Below are 17,176 nucleotides of genomic sequence, written 5' to 3'. Positions count from 1 at the left end.
CATGTATCTATAGGGTCTTCACACTTGTCATTTTAAAAATTTTTAACTTACTTGAAAAGCAGAGTGTTAGAAAACTTCCAGATGCCAACAGCAGCCTGGCTGGGGCAGGCTGAAGCCAGGAGCCACGAATTCCATCCGTCCGAACTTGAACCAGAACCCAGGCACTCCGATATGGGGGATTAACCAATCGCTCCACAATGCCTGGTCCCATATCTGCCAAGTTAAATACATCAGTAAAGGAGCAATGGGATGGGGTGGGGGTGGGGGTGGGGCAGAACCACAGCAAGCACAAAGAGAAGTAACAAATACTCAGGCCAAACAAATGACCAAAGACTCAAGCAACAGAATGACAGGTGTCCGCCCTGAATAAACAAACATTACCCCAAGTAGCTGCCCCCGGGGACACAGGGGCTCAGCCCGCCCGAGCACACTTTTTGGCTTTTTTAGACAGAAGCCAGAAGTCCAGATTTTAAAAATTTTGGCGTACAACTCATAGTTTTGGAAAACATTCTTCTGGCCAAACAAAACTTGTCAGCAGGCCAGATGCCCAGCCTTCGAGTTTTCCACCTCTGAAGTGGCCGGAGGCTTGGCTTCCGCGGGCGAGTCGGACCCGCAGGGAGCCAGCCCCTGTCAGATCCAAAGGGCCTCACAAGAGCCTACCCATCTGCATCGCGATGCTCCAGCCAGACCCGGAGGGCACCAGGTACCGGCTCCATCGCCTCAGTCTTCCTTTGTTAACGCAGGTTTCCGCTCTACTTAAAGCCTTTGGGTCGTTTTCGGCTTCTTAATCGGCAGTTTAAAAATGGAGATTTTATTCGTGAAGACTTTGAGACAACCCTTTGAAATGTTTTCTGCTGGGATGCGAGGAGTTAAGAGGAAATGGCCTATTAGGGTCTTGCTAGTTCCAGAAGTCCAGGACCTCAAAAGTACCTAGAATGCCTCTAAAAGCCACGACGTCGGAAACTAGGACGATTGCCCCACGCAGGGCCCGTGGGGTCGTGCAGCAGCTGCACACCGGAGCCCAGGTCGCGGCATCAGCATCCCACGTTCCGCTGGACCACGGAGAGGCTGAGCGCACACGGCAACTCCAGGGCTCCAGGAACCAACCCAGGGCACCCCAGGCGAGGCGTGTTAGCCCGTTAGCTCACGCTGAGGCTCCGCCGTCGGGACGCCTGTCCCCCAAGTCTCGCTGGAGGGATGGACTGCCCGGGAGCGGTCGGCTCCCATCCCGGGTGCAGTCTCCGCGCCGGTGGGAGCCACGCGCGCCGCGCCTCGACCGCGACAGGCACCGCGGGGACCGCCCGGGAGCGCGCGGACCCCGCCGCACAAAGTTGCAGTCCGCGCCGCCGCCCGCGCGCCCCGGGCGCCCCCTCCCACCCGAGCGCCGCGTGCCGCGCGCCCCCTGCTCCCAGGCCGCGGCGGGACGCCCCCGCCCCCACCGCGGCGTGTAGTGCGCAGGCGCCTCTCCGCGGGTCCCGGCGGCGGGAGCGGGAGGTGGAGGCGGCGGGAGCGGCTTCAGCCTCGGCTGGAGACTGAGGCGAAGGCGGCGGCCGCGAAGCCGGGTGGAGGAGGAGCGAAGGTGGCGGCGACGGCGATGGCGACGCGGGGCACATGAGGCGGCGGCCGGCGGGACGGGCCGAGGCCCGGCGGAGGAGGCGGCTCCGCGGAAACTCGCCGCCCGGTGAGGGGGGCAGCGCGGGGCCGGCTGAGGAGAAGCGACCGGGGCGGGGTCCCGGGGGGCGGCGGCGGGCGAACTCGTGGGGGGAGCCCGCCGAGGGGCCGCGGGGCGCGGGGCGAGCGCGGCCGGGGCTGGGGGAGCCACGGGGGGCGCCGCCGAGGGCTTCCCGCCGCGCCTGGAGGGGCGTCGCCGCCCGCGTCCCGGCCCGGCCCCCGGCGCGCCCTCCCTCTTTGTCCGCGGGCGCGCGGCTCCCAAATTGGGAGGGAAACGGCTCGGGGGGCGGCTCCGGCGGCGCGCACCGGGGCGGCGCTCTCAGCAACTCCGGGCGGTTAGGGGCGCTTCGCGGGCTGCTCTTTGTCTGCCCGGCCTCGGCCCCCGGCACCTCGGAGCGCGCCGGCTCCTCCGACGCCCTCTCCATCACCTCCGGGCCCGGACGCCCGCCGCCCTGGAGGTGGGCGGGCTGGGGGCCGGAGGGCTGGCTCGGCGCCCCTTGCTGGACGGCGTTTTCTCCACTTGGAAGGACTTTTCCCCCCGACTTGGTGAAACTTTGGGGGACTGTTGTGTGGTTTCCTCCCGAGTCTCCGCATTCGAAATTCAGAAAAGGCGCTAACGCGGCGATTGCGGGCAGTTGTGCTTGGCGGCTGCGCTTGGAGCTTCGGATCGAAAAGATTGACGGCGCTGTGCGCTCCTGAGTTTGGGTGGTGTTTCCTTTTTTTTTTTTTTTTTTGCGATTTTGTCTCAGAGTCTTGATTGGGGTTGCTTTTCCTGGGGCGAGCGTGGTTTTATCGTTTGAAGGAATCTTTGTTGCTTGAGGACTGGCGGTGGTGTTGACTTCATTGTGCTTTATTTTGTTAGCGGCGGCTGTGGAGTGGAGTGCGTCGGGCTAGGGTGAGCTCCAGGGCCGTGTTAGCTGGTGTGCCGGTGCATCTAGCATCGTTAGGTCGGTGTTGTGTGGACATTCGGGTGAGCATGTCTGAGAAAGCGCCGTAAAACTACACAGATGAACGGGGCTGTTCATTTCCTGCTCAGCAGAAAACTGTCGAGTGCATTAGAATCCGCAGGGAGAAAGCATAAATAACTGGAATCACAGATTGAGGAACCCTCTAAGCGGGACGGAGGTGTTAACTCAGAACAAGGTTGAAATACCCCTCCCCCATTAAAAAAACTTAATTCCAGAGCCCATGACTATAAAAATACATGAATTGTGGTTAACTTTGCTCATTTCGTTTTTGAGCTTGTACGTATATTGCAGTTGCTTTGGATTTTGTAGGTGCTGTAGAGTAGCAGAATTAAAGAAACATGAACTAAACTCCTTTGGGTAAAAGGTAAAAAGCTCTGGTAAACAAATCTGCCTTTAATTCTGCCGGATCTTTGTCCACAGAGTGCTGTAGCAAGAGACGACATAGAAGTTATACAGAAATACTGTTAATATTTGTCCTGATTCGTCATGACTTGATATCATGTACTAATTGTACTAAACCATTGTGCATTTTTTTCCAGAGCTTTTCAGACAGCACTTTTAACTTTTTAAATTGTTTGAATTCAGAATTGGTTTTCTATCAATACTTGGCTCTAAAGAGCCTCAATTCTCTCTTTAAAAAAAAAAAAAAAGGAGCCAATAATTTTCTCTGTGCATGAAGGTAGAATTGAGTTTTAGCCTTTAATTCAGAGGATTTATCAATCATAAGCCAATAAGTGGTGTTATCCTTTGTTAATTTTTGTTCTCATATTTGTATAAAGCAGCCAAAGGAGTGGAGTGTAGTTTTATCTTTGATTAGCCCCCAGTTCCAGACTCAATTCTGTTATTGGGGTCATGGAATATTTTATATATATATATATATATATATATATGTAATTAAAATGCAGAAGATCATTCTCTTAATAAATACAGTGTTCTATGCCTAATTCAGTGCAGAGTGACAAGTCTGAAATAACTGTTGCTGTATGTGAAGTATGTTCTCATTTCAAAATTAATGAGATGTGTTCTTTGTTGTTGTTTGCTTTTATTTGAAAGAGCAACACAGAGAGAGAGTTCTTCATCTACTGGTTCACTCCCCAAATTCCAGCAACAGCTGGGCCTGGGCAGACCAAAGCCAGCAGCCAGGAGCTCCATCTGCGTCTCCCACGTGGGTGGCAGGGACAAAGGTACTTGAGTTATCACCTGCTGCCTCCTGTGGTGGGCGTTAGCAGGAATTTGAATTGGAAGCAGAGCAGGAACTCACACCCAGACATTCCAGTATGGGATGTGGTCAGGTCTTCTGCATGGAATGAGTGCCAATCCCTGCTACCTACCTGCTCCCCCTTTTTAAGATTTGCTTTATTTGAGAAGCAGAATTACAGGGAGAGGAGAGACACTGTGAGAGAGAGATATCTGCCATCTTCTGGTTCATTTCTCAAATGGATGCAGTAGCCAGGGCTGGACCAGGTTGAAGCCAGGAGCCTGAAACTTCATACAAGTCTTCCACCATCTCTTATTGCTTTCCCAGGCACATTAGCAGGGTGCTAGATCAAAAGTGGAGCAGCTGGGGCTTGAACCATAGCCCATATGGGACGATGGCAACACAGGTGGTAGCTTAACCCCACTATGCCAAAATGCCGCCTTTCCCTACTTTTTTTTTTTTTTAATCTGGATAATTAAATGCAACTGAATATAATTATGTGTTTCTGAACTCATGCTTGTAGTAACGTGTTGCTCCTGTTTTAAAAAATCTGATAGAAATTAGGCAAATAAAAGGATTGTTCTTTTGATTATAAGACCATTTCTTTAAGAACAGGTATGAGAAGGTAGATTTTGATTGAAATTCAGACATAGAAAACAGTTCTGAACTGTTAGTATCAGTTAAGTGTCAGCAGTTGCTCTTCGAATGTGTTGCTACAGCTGTTAAGTTTAGCATGAGTGGAAGTAAGCACCTATTAACACTATATTCTACAGATCTCAAGCATGAATGACCAGATCGTCAATCCTGGCTGGCGTACAGTTTTGCAGAGTGTGGTTGGCTGACAGCACGCACTCCTTGAGGTTTATTTTCTTTCTCGTACCTGTAGAATGTGCTGCCTAGAGGGTTTTCCTGTGACAAGCATGAGATAATGTCTTTACAGAGAGCGTATTATTTCCAGAGAAATAAAGTCTTGTGAGGAACTCATGAGTGGAGCGCTCAGTCGAAGCTTGTTTTTGAGGCTGCATTGCTGTAGCTCCAGTGCAGTTTGCACAGAAGTATCGAGTGTCCACTCATTCAGTGTACTTTTTTTAATTAAGTATTTATGTCTGGCACTCAGATGCTGAAGACAGAGATGAATACTGCATGTTTTTTGGCTCTCAGAGTGATTTTTGACAGACTTTAAAAAAAGTCTGGGGACAGGCATTTAACCTAGTGATTAAGACACCTGTTCTTGGCGCCCAGCATTGTGGCCTAGCAGGTAAAACTGCTGCCTGCAACACTGACATCCAATACGGGCACAGCTTGGAGTCCCAGCTGCTCCACTTTCAATCCAGCTTCCTGCTAATGGCCTGGGAAAAGCAGCAGAAGTTAGGCCCAAGTGCTTGGCTCAAGGTGGGCTCCTGCCACTTGGCTTCAACCTGGGAGTGAACCAGCGAGTGGAAGATCTCTGTCTCCTTCTGTCTCTGTAATGTTGCCTTTTGAATAAATAAATACTTTTTTTTTTTTTTAAAGATTTGTTTATTTGAAAGAGTTACAGAGAGATATCTTTCATCCACTGGTTCACTCCCAAAATGGCCACAATGGCTGGAGCTGAGGCTGGGCCAGGCTGAAGCCAGGAACCAGGAGCTTCATCTGGATCTCCCACATTGGGACAGAGGCCCAAGCACTTGGGCCACCTTCTGCTGCTTTCCCAGGCACATTACCAGGGAGCTGGATTGGAAGTGGAGTGGATGGGACTGGAACCTGCGTCCCTATGGGATGCTAGCACTGCAAGCGATGGCTTAATATGCTGTGCCACAACGCCAGCCCCAAGGATGATGTCATTTTAAAAATTATTTGGAGTTGTGGTGGCTCGAACACTTGGATCCCTGTGGGAGACATAAATTTGGCTTCCATTCTCAGCTTCAGCCTGGCCATAGCTGGCCTTTGGGCAGTGAACCAGCAGATGGGTTGTCTCTCTGTCTCTTAGCTCTCTGCCCCTCAAATTTTTAAAAAAGGCTTAACCATTGGAAGTTCTTGCAGATCTTTGAAACAAATGACATATAGGGTTTTTGAGTAAGTTTGTTTTTCCTTTATAGAAAGTGAATAAATTTCATATACCCCATTTTTTTTTAAAGATATATTTGTTTATGTGAAAAGCACAGTGACAAAGAGAGGGAGATTCAGAGAGCTCTTCCATCCAGTAGTTCACTCCCCCAGATGCCCACAGTATCGTGGGCTGAGCCAGGCCAAAGCCAGGAGCCAGGAACTCCATCCTTGTTTCCCATGTGGGTGGCCGGGGCCCACCTGGGCCGTCATTTGCTGCCTCCCAGGTGCGTTGGTAAGCTTAGTCTGGGGCTGGCGTTGTGGTGCAGTAGGTTAAGCTGCTGCTCGTGTGCTGTGTTGAGTCCTGGCTGCTCTGCCTCTGATCCAGCTCCCTGCTAATTCATTTGAGAAGACAGTGAAAGATGGCCCAAGTACTTGGGCTCCTGCCACCCACATGGGAGACCTAGATGAAGTTCCTGGCTCCTGTCTTCAGCCTGGCCCAGACCTGGCTGTCATGGCCATTTGGGGAGGTGGAAGCAGATGGAAGATGGCCATTTGGAAGATCTCTCTTTGTCACTCTTACAAATAAATAAATAAATAAATCTTTAAAAAAGAAGCTGGATTTGAAATGCAGAACAGCTAGAACTTGAACCAGCTACTCCAGTATGGGATGCAGGGGTCCCAAGGGACAGCTTAACCTACTGCACCACAACCCCCACACGCATCCCACTCTTCTAGACTACATCCAGCTCCCAGATAGTTAAATAAAGATAGCTTTCATCCGCATCTTTGTAGGATTTATTAGTTGTGGCTGAATTTATTGTTTCCTCATTAATGAGTTATAATACTCCTTTTAACTCAGGGGAAAGCAGAGCTGGATTTTATTTTTGAGTAATGCCCTTTGACTCATTCTTGGACCTAGGATTCCTAGTTATCAAGGCAGAGTAGATTTTTATTTGGATTCAGAGTTTTCCTTCCTGAAATACTCTATTTTCTTCTGGGTTCTAATTTTCCGTCTTTCTCTGACTGTTTCCTTAGAGCCCCACCAGCTGTCTTAAGAATTCTACAAGATCTTTTCTTACTCTAATCTTATTCATTTTGTGGCTTCAGTTACCATATATATTTTGAGTATCTGTAGCCTAGATCCAGTGTGTGTGTGTGTGTGTGTGTGTGTGTGTTTGAGAGGCAGAGAGAAACATAGGAGAGTGCAGTCACGCACTGGTTGGTTCACTCACCAAATGCCTGCCTTGCCCAGGAGCAAAGAACACAGTCCAGGCCTTCCACGTGGCTGACAGGAACTCAGCTACTTAAGCCATTGCCAGAGATCAAACCCAGTAGTGCAGCGTGGGATGCAGGCATCCTAACTAGCATCATAACTGTTAGGCCAAATGTCTGCCCACATATATGTCTGTGTAATTGACTTTAATACTGGATACATGAGTGCAGTGTGTAATGATTTGGAGACTCCTTTTTGGTTTTTTTGATTTTTGCATTTGAGAGGCAGAGAGACAGAGCTCCCATGTGCTTGTTGCTTCTCCACACCTGTGGTGACCAGTGCTGGGCCTGCACTGGGGTTGGCACCGAGGCCTGCAGTTGAGTCGGTTGGCAGGAGCTCAGTTACTTAAGCCATCACCGAGTCTGCATTGTCGGGAGCTGGGGCTGAGCGTGGAACCAGGTACTCCAGTGTGGTTTGCGGAAGTCAACCACTAGCCTAAATGCCTGCTCCAGGTCCCTTTGTTGATCTCAGCTCCTTGCTCAGCGACTCCACTGAGATTCAGGTAATTTGAATTTAGTTGTCCAAACTGAGCTCTCAATCTTAGTTTCAAACAGTCTAATATCAGACTGCTAAAATAACTCCCCACCACGCCTCTCCCCTTCCTGATCCAGGCCACTGCTTCCTGAGATCATCATAGTTGTTTCTAACTTTCTTTTACTAAAAAGAGAAAATGTAGAAATGAGAACTTTGAAATACAGAAAGTAATGTCATACTACCATAAATGCCCGTGTACCCTCGTTGCAGTTTCAGAAATAAAATAGTGCCCTTACGGTTGAGTCTTGATCTGTCTGATGGCACCCCCTCCCAGATCGTGAACTTGATTTATTTCCCCCTTTGCATTTTTTAGTACTTTACTGCATATGTACATATCCCTAAGCAGTGCACCCTCATCTGTTCTTTTCATAGCCATTAGAATTACCTTTTTAAGGATGTTGATTAAGTCAGTTATCAGAAAACTTGCATTGTTTACCTTGAAAGCCTGGTATCTTCCCTTAACAAGGTGTGATCTGGCGTTGCCTACTTCTCCACAACCATCTGTTTATACGTTCTTTCTTATTTTCTTTGGTTCAGTCATACTGATCTTTTTTCTATTCCTGGAAAGTTCAAAGCTCACCCCAGGGCCCTTGCACATGCTGCATGCTTCTAATCCCTCTGCCTGGGAGGCAACTCTGTAGTCTTTGGAACCTGCTTAAATGTCACTTCTACAGAGAAGCCCTGCTGATCCTCCCAGATCAGCATGCTCCTCTAGTACCTCGCAGTTTCCTCTCATAGTGTTTATCACAGTTTTCTTTCGGCATTTCTGAAATCCCTATTTCACATTTGACTATAAACTCTGTAAAGTGAGCAGTGATGTCTGTCTCGAATAGCCTGGTGCCCCCAGCATCTGGCTCGTAGTTCATCTGTGTATTCAGTCATTCATTTATATGTGTGGTTACTTTTTAGTTGAAGCTCCCGATTGTAGTGAAATGTTTTTTTTTTTTTAAAGATTTTATTTATTTATTTGAAAGTCAGAGTTACACAGAGAGAGGAGAGGCAGAGAGAGAGAGAGAGGTCTTCTATTTACTGGCTCACTCCCCAGATGGCTGCAACAGCTGGAGCTGCGCCCATCCGAAGCCAGGAGCCAGGAGCTTTTTTCAGGACTCCCACGTGGGTGCAGGGGCCCAAGGACATGGGCCATCTTCAACTGCTTTCCCAGGCCATAGCAGAGAGCTGGATTGGAAGTAGAGCAGCCATATGGGATGCCAGCACTGTAGGCGATGGGTTTACCCATTATGCCACAGCACTAGCCCCATAGTGAAGTTTTTTTTTTTTTTTTTTTTTAAGAATATTTATTTGAAAGGCCGAGTTACAGAGAGGGAGAGAGAGCTCTCATTCACCAGTTGACTCCCCGGATGGCCACAGCAGCTGGTGCCAGGCTGCCTGGCCAAAGCCAGGAGCCTGGAACTCCATGTGGGTGGCAGGGGCCCAACTACTTGGAACACCTGCTGCTTTCCTAGGCACATTAGCAGGGAGCTGGACCTGAAATGGAGTAGCTGGGACTTGAACCAGAATCCATGTGAGATGCTGGCATTGCAGGCAGCAGCTTAACCTGCAGAACCACAACGCTGGCCCTTGTAGTGTCTTTTAGTGGAAACCTCATTATTGTAAACTTACTACTAGCTAGCTTTAACTGGATCAATCTTCAGTAGTTTCAATAGTCCAAAATACATGATCACCTATATATAAGATACACAATATTGGTGAATCTTATCTCCTAGGAAGATTATCTCTGCGGTGTTCAGGCAGACTATTGATGAAATAAAGTAATTGAAGATGAGGCTTTTTCTTTGACACACTGTATCTAGCTGTAATAATTGATTTCTTGCCATTTGCTGGGCCAAGGGACATTATAATGTCCCAAGAAAGGGATTTTTGCCGGCGCCGTGGCTCAACAGGCTAATCCTCCGCCTTGCGGCGCCGGCACACCAGGTTCTAGTCCCGGTCGGGGCACCGATCCTGTCCCGGTTGCGCCTCTTCCAGGCCAGCTCTCTGCTGTGGCCAGGGAGTGCAGTGGAGGATGGCCCAAGTGTTTGGGCTCTGCACCCCAGGGGAGACCAGGAGAAGCACCTGGCTCCTGCCATCGTAACAGCGCGGTGCGCCGGCCGCAGCGCGCTACCGCGGCGGCCATTGGAGGGTGAACCAACGGCAAAAGGAAGACCTTTCTCTCTGTCTCTCTCTCACTGTCCACTCTGCCTGTCAAAAATAAAAAAAATTAAAAAAAAAAAAAGAAAGGGATTTTTGTACTTTGAGGCTGAAGGTGATGGTTTTGTACTTAAGAATTCCACTTCATTGACTTTTTAAAAATTACAGTTTTTTTTTAAATGATACACTTGCCTTACAGAATTTAATTACTCATTTTAAAATTTTTACTTGAGAAATTTGCAGAGAGAATTGCCATCCTCTGGTTTACTCTGCAAATGCCCATGATGGCTGGAAGCCCGGCACTCAGTCCAGGTCTGCCACATGGGTTGAAGGAACCGACTACTCGAGCCACCACTGCTGCACTGAGGTCTGCACTAGCAGAAGCTGGGGCTCAGACCCAGGTGCTGGGATGCAGAAAACAGCTGTCTTAACTGCACGTTTTTTCCCTACAGAGGCAAATTCTATTTTCTGTTTTGTGTGATATCCCTTGTTTTTCATTCTCTTCCCCAACCCCAACACATAAATAGTGGCACACTATACATACTGTCTTCTTTTTCTTTTTTTTTTTTAAAGGCTTATTTATTGAGAGGCAGAGTTAAAGACAGAGGGAGAGACAGAGAGAGAGAGAGAGGTCTTCCATCTGCTGGTTTGCTTCCTAGATGTATGCAAAGGCCAGAGCTGGGCTGATCTGAAGCCAGGAGCTTCTTCTGGGTCTCTCACGTGGGTGCAGGAACCCAAGTGCGTGGGCCATCTTTCATTGCTTTCCCAGGCCATAAGCAGAGAGCTGGAATGGAAGAGGAGCAGCCTGGACACAAAACGACACCCATATGGCATTCCAGCACCAGAGTTGGAGGCTTAACCTACTGTGCCACAGTGCCTATATTATACAAACTGTTCTATAGCCTGCTTTCTAAATTTTTTTTTTTTTTTGCTTAGTTCCTACAAGACAGAACACAGCTATCCAGTGGCCCAATCCCCAAATGCCCAAGAGCTCAATCCAGGTCTCCCATATGTATGGCAGGTACCCAAACACTTGAGCTATCATGCATTGCCTCCTAACATATGCATTAGCAGGAAGTTCAAATTCAAATCAAGCACTCCAGGATGGTATGCAGGCTTCTCAAGCGGTGTTTTAATTGCTAGGTCAAACACTTGGCCCATAACCGGTATCTTATATCTTATTCACTGCATCATACGCACACCTCAGCCTACCTTTTTAACTGATATCTTTTTTTTTTTTTTTTTTTTTTTGACAGGCAGAGTGGACAATGAGAGAGAGAGAGAGAGAAAGGTCTTCTTTTGCCGTTGGTTCACCTTCCAATGGCCGCCGCGGCCGCTGATCCAAAGCCAGGAGCCAGGGGCTTCCTCCTGGTCTCCCTTGTGGATGCAGGGCCCAAGCACTTGGGCCATCCTCCACTGCACTCCCGGGCCACAGCAGAGAGCTGGCCTAAAAGAGGAGCAACCGGGACAGAATCCGGCGCCCCAATCAGGACTAGAACCCGGGGTGCCGACGCAATAGGATTAACCTATTGAGCTGCGGCACCGGCCAACTGATATCTTTTTAAAAAATTATTATTTATTTGAAAGGTGGAGTACACAGATCTTCCATCTGCGGGTTTACTTCCCAAATGTTTGCAATAGCCAGGGCTAGGCAAGGCCAAAGCCAGGAGGCTGGAACTCAGTCCAGGTCTCCCGTACTCAGGCCATCATCTGCTGCTTCCCAGGATGCACATTAGCAGGAAGCTGGATTAGTAGAGCTGGGATTTGAGCCAGGCACTTCAGTATGGGATGCAGACATCCCGAGCAACAGCCTAACCTCTGTGCCATGACACCTGCCCCTTTACTGGTACTTTACATCACATTTTTTTTTAAAAGATTTATTTATTTTACTTGAAAGAGTTACACAGAGAGAGGAGAGGCAGAGAGAGAGAGAGAGAGGTCTTCCATTCGCTGGTTCATTCTCCAGTTGGCTGCATTGGCTGGAGCTGCGCCGACCTGAAGCCAGGAGCTTTGCCGGGTCTCCCACACAGGTGCAGGGGCCCAAGTACTTGGGCCATGTTCTGCTGCTTTCCCAGGCCACAGCAGAGAGCAGAATCGGAATAGGAGCAGCCAGGACTTGAACCGGAGCCCATATGGGATGCCGGCACTGCAGGCAGCGGCTTTACCCACCACGCCACAGCGCCAGCCCCTTACATCACATTTTGTTTCTTATCAGTACAGATGGAGCTGCCTCATTATCTTTGTTGATTAGTTTTTAAGGTTTTGCTTTTCATTTTATTTGAGAGAGATCTTCTGTCTGCAAATGCACTCCCCGAATGCCACTATGGCCAGTGCTGGGCCAAGCTGAAGTCAGGAGCCAGGAACTCAATCTGGGTCTCTCATTTGGGTGGCAGGGACCCAAGCACTTGAGCCATCATCTCTGCCTCCCAGGGTTCACATTAGCAGAAAGTTGGGTTAAAAGCTGAGCCAAGACTTGAGCCAGGTACCTCTGATGAGATACGAGCATCCCAGGTGGCATCTTCATTTGTGTGCCAAATGCCTGCCCCTCCTTCTCCTTTTTGATTACTTAATGCTCCGTAAGTTTTATCCAGTTATCCAATTCCTTACTGTTAGTTTTTTTTTTTTTTTTAAGACTTATTTATTTATTTGAAGAGAGGAGGAGGAGAGATCTTTTAATCTGCTGGTTCACTCCCCAGATGGCCACACGGCCAGGGCTGGGACAGGCAGAAGCCAGGAACCAGGATCTTCATCTGGGTCTCCCATGTGAGTAAGCAGGGGCCCAAGCACTTGGGCCATCTTCTACTGCTTTCCCAGGCCATTAGCAAGAAGCTGCATAGGAAGTGAAGTAGCCAGGACACAAACTGGTGCCCTTATGGGATGTTGACATTGCAAGTGATAGCTTTACCCACTACACCACAATGCTGGCCCCATTATCAACAGTACTGCATGGGGCCGGCGCTGTGGTGCAGTGGGTTAATGTCCTGGTCTGAAGCTCCAGCATCCCATATAGGTGCCGGTTTGATACTCAACTGCTCCACTTCCAATCCAGCTCTCTGCTATGGCCTGGGAAAGCAGTAGAAGATGGCCCAAGTCCTTGGGCCCCTGCACCCATGTGGAAGACCTGGAAGAAGTTCCTAGCTCCTGGCTTCAGATCAACACAGCTCTGGCTGTCGTGGCTAATAGGGGAGTGAACCAGTGGATGGAAGACCTCTCTCTCTCTGTAACTCAGACTTTCAAATAAATAAATAATTAAAAAAAAAACAATACTGCCGTGAATGTTCTCTTGTATTACTCTGTGTGTCTTTGAGCATATTTGTTGGGTAAAAGTTGAGAATTAGAATTGATACATCAGGCTGGCGCCGTGGCTCAACAGGCTAATCCTCCGCCTTGTGGCGCCAGCACACCGGGTTCTAGTCCCGGTCGGGGCGCCGGATTCTATCCCAGTTGCCCCTCTTCCAGGCCAGCTCTCTGCTGTGGCCCGGGAGTGCAGTGGAGGATGGCCCATGTGTTTGGGCCCTGCACCCCATGGGAGACCAGGAGAAGCACCTGGCTCCTGCCTTGGGATCAGCGCGGTGCGCCGGCCACAATGTGCTGGCCGCGGTGGCCATTGGAGGGTGAACCAATGGCAAAGGAAGACCTTTCTCTCTGTCTCTCTCTCTCACTGTCCACTCTGCCAGTCAAAAAAAAAAAAGAATTTTTATATTAAAGGATGTGTATAGGGGTGGGCTGTCTAAGGACACCCACATCCCATATTGGAATGCCTAGGTTCAAGTCCCAGCTGTGCTCGTAATATCAGCTTCTGGCTAATGTGCACCTAGGGAAGCAGCAAATGATGATGACTCAGGTACTTGGGTCACTGCCACCCATGTGGGTGATAAGGGCCCACGCACATGAACCATGATTCACTGCCTCCCAGGAAGCTGGATCCGAAGCAGAGAATGTGAGACTTGAACTGGCAGTTCAGTGTGGAATGTGGGCAACCCAAGTGGTGCTTAATCCACTGTGCCAGAACACCTGCTGCTAAACTTTTAATTCCATTTTCCATGGACTTTTTCTGTTAGCTTCATTTTTTTTAAATTAATTATTTATTTATTTTTTGACAGGCAGAGTGGACAGTGAGAGAGAGAGACAGAGAGAAAGGTCTTCCTTTGCCATTGGTTCACCCTCCAATGGCCGCCGCGGCTGGCGTGCTGTGGCCGGCGCACTGCGCTGATCCGATGGCAGGAGCCAGGTGCTTCTCCTGGTCTCCCATGGGGTGCAGGGCCCAAGCACTTGGGCCATCCTCCACTGCACTCCTGGGCCACAGCAGAGAGCTGGCCTGGAAGAGGGGCAACCGGGACAGAATCCGGTGCCCTGACCAGGACTAGAACCCGGTGTGCTGGCGCCGCAAGGCGGAGGATTAGTCTAGTGAGCCGCGGCGCCGGCCAGTACCTTCATTTTTTTTAAAAAGCTTTATTTATTTGAAAGGCAGAGTTACAGAGAGATTTCCATCTGCTGGTTCATTTCCCAAATGGTTGAAATGGCCGGGGCTGAGCCAGACTGAAGCCAGGAGCTTCTTCTGGTTCTCCCATGTAGGTACAGGATCCCTGAGCTATCTTCTGCTGCTTTCCTAGGTGCATTAGCAGGGAGCTGGATCGGAAGTAGAGCAGCTGGGACTTGAACTGGTGCCTTTATGGGATGCTGGCACTGCATGCAGTGGCTTTACCTGCTGACCCACAGAACTGGCCCCTATGCATGACCTTTTAAACTATAGTGGCGGGGGCCAGCGCTGTGGCACAGGGGGTTAAAGCCCTGGCCTGGAGTGCCGGCATCCCACATGGGCACGGGTTCTAGTCCCGGTTGTTCCTCTTCCATTTCAGCTGTACGCTATGACCTGGGTTAGCAGTAGAAGATAGCCCAAGTCCTTGGGCCCCTGCACCCGCGTGGGAGACCTGGAAGAAACTCCTAGCTTCGGATCGGCACAGCTCCAGCTGTTGCAACCATCTGGGGAGTGAACCAGCAGATGGAAGACCTCTCTCTCTACCTCTCTCTGTAACTCTGTCTTTCAAATAAAAAAAAATAAATAAATCTTTGTGAAAAAAAAAATTAAAAAATGTTGTGGCAGTGCTGTTGTGATCAACTACAGATTCATTTTAAAACTATCAATTTGAGGACTGCTGTTTAGTGGTTAAGAAGCCCGCATCTCACTTAACCGACGGTGCCACAGTACTTGCCTTAAAATTTGAATTTTGAGATCTCTGTTCTAAAACAAAATGTATAATGATTATGCAGAATTTCATTATAGAGGGTAAACAACACTCTGCACTTATTGAAGATAAAGTACTACTTGTGGAATTACTAGTCAAAGGATATAAACATTTTATTTTTATTTTATTTATTTGAAAGGCAGAGTGAGAGAGAGATCATCCATCACTGGTTCACTCCCCAAATGGCTGCAGCACCCAGTGTTAGGACAGGCCAAAGCCCAGAACCTGGGACTCCTTTCGTATTTCCTGCTTTCCCTGGCTCATTAGCAGGGAGCTGGATTAGAAGCAGAGCAATCAGGACTTGAACCAGTGCTCCACTATGGAATGTTGGTATCACAGATGGCCTGTGCCACAACACCAGCCCTGTATATCAGCATTTTAAAGTTCTCAATACATTTTGTTGAAATACATTCCAGAAAGGTTGTATCAAATCATACTTGCCATCAGTGTATGATGATATTTTTTAGAGAATTTGTATTGTAAACCTAGTCATACTGGAAATTTATTTTTTATTTTGCCTTAAACATGTTCATTTTCTAGACTGAACATTGTTTCAAACAGTTGGTTTGACCTACGCTTAGGCTGTCTGGGGCCAATGCACCAGCACTTGTTGCGTCAAGAGCAGTGCCACTCGTGATGCGTGGTGAGTGAGTGCCTTGTCCCAGGTTCCCCATCCGTCTCCAGCTGGTTCCTGAGTGTTCGTACACTCAAGGAGAATGGCTCTCTGCCAGCACAAATTGGCACTTCAGCCCACAGCACTGTGTTTTATTTCCTCATTGGTTGGTAGAGCCAAGATTTCAAATTACTCTCTTTCTACAAGGTTTTATAATTTGATTCACAGCAAGTTATATTATGTTTTTTCGCATATTGTCCACAGCCAGGAGCTCTTTTGAAAACAAGTTGTTTTCATGTTTATAGCAGGAAGATTACTGTTTGTAGTTAACTGCCATAGTGCTTTTGCTTCAAAATTGTCACCAGCTAGTTATTAAACATCTATTATCACTCGTGTGGAATTAACTTCCACTTAAAACGTTCCAGTTAAACAAAAGTTCATTGTAAACCCTTTAATTGGTTCCTTGTCTCTGAGCATAAAGCAGTCTCATTCAGGGATGTGAGTCACTAGCGTGATTCTCAGTGGATTGCCGAGCCCGTGAGCGGGTGCTGAGATAGTAAATACTAGAATGACGATGAGTCAGCGCTCACATTTTTTCCTTTAGTGCAACTGCAAGTTTTCTGGGGTGAATGCTTTGGAAATGCCCCTTTCAAATTTTGGCATCTTGTTTTTGCTTACCCTCACTGCTTTGCTTCCTTCCTGTTCCTAGAGTTCTAAAATTCTCAGAAATTGTCAGTTGTCTTGGGAATTTTACTCTGCCTAATTGTTCTTAAAGATTTATTTATTTTTATTTGAAAGGCAGAGACACAGAGAGTGCGAGGGTGCGTGTGCTTTTCTACATGCTGGTTCACTCCCCAAATGGCTGCTACAGCTGGAGGTGAGCCAGGCTGAAGCCAGGAGCCAGGAGCTTCTGGTTCTCCCACAAGAGTGCAGGGGACCCAAGGGCTTGGGCTTTCCCAGGCCATAGCAGAGAGCTGGATTGAAGTGGAGCAGTTGGACTTGAACTGGCGCCCATATGGGATGCTGGCACAGCAGGTGGTAGTTTTACCCCAGTGCTGGCCCCAACACAGGCATCTTAACCACTAGGTTGAATGCTTGCCCCCGAGTTTTTGTTTTTGCTTTTAAAGATTTGTTTTGTTTGTTTGAAAGAGAGTTACAGAGAGAGGTAGAGACAGAGAGAGAATGAAGTCTTCCATCCGCTGGTTTGCTTCCCAAATGACCACAATGGCTGAAGCTGAGCCGATTCGAAGGCAGGAGCCAGGAGCTTCTTCCAGATCTCCAATGTGGGTGCAGAGGACCCAAGGACTTGTGCTTTCCCAGGTATATTAACAGGGAGCTGGATGGGAAGTGGAGCAACCGGGATTTAAACCAGCACCCATATGGGGCTTTAACCTGCTGTGCCACATCACCTGCCCTGTCCCTGAGTTTTGTGTGTTTTTTGTTTTGTTTTGTTTTGTTTTTTGATAGGCAGAGTTAGACAGTGAGAGAGACAGAGAG

General features: G+C 48.6%; 1 protein-coding gene across 7 annotated transcripts in view; it reads left to right on the top strand.

Annotated features, from left to right (window-relative positions):
• The first annotated feature begins 1,610 nt into the window (after positions 1-1,610).
• GJC1 (gap junction protein gamma 1) overlaps positions 1,611-17,176 on the top strand; it is a 44,023-nt gene continuing 28,457 nt past the window's right edge. For 4 of the 7 annotated variants that reach the window (XR_009868483.1, XR_009868484.1, XR_009868479.1 and 1 more), the window contains exon 1: positions 1,611-1,681. The gene's annotated coding sequence lies outside the window, so the exon portion shown is untranslated. Of the gene's footprint in view, positions 1,682-2,043; positions 2,130-2,198; positions 2,218-2,255; positions 2,377-17,176 lie in introns of those variants that run through there. The other 3 variants (XR_009868481.1, XR_009868482.1, XR_009868480.1) reach the window with 3 other exon arrangements.

The sequence above is a fragment of the Lepus europaeus genome, chromosome 18 (assembly GCF_033115175.1).
Source record: "Lepus europaeus isolate LE1 chromosome 18, mLepTim1.pri, whole genome shotgun sequence".
Taxonomy (NCBI): Eukaryota; Metazoa; Chordata; class Mammalia; order Lagomorpha; family Leporidae; genus Lepus; species Lepus europaeus.
The sequence above is the reverse complement of the archived record's forward strand: the minus strand, read 5'-3'. Positions and strand labels throughout refer to the sequence as shown.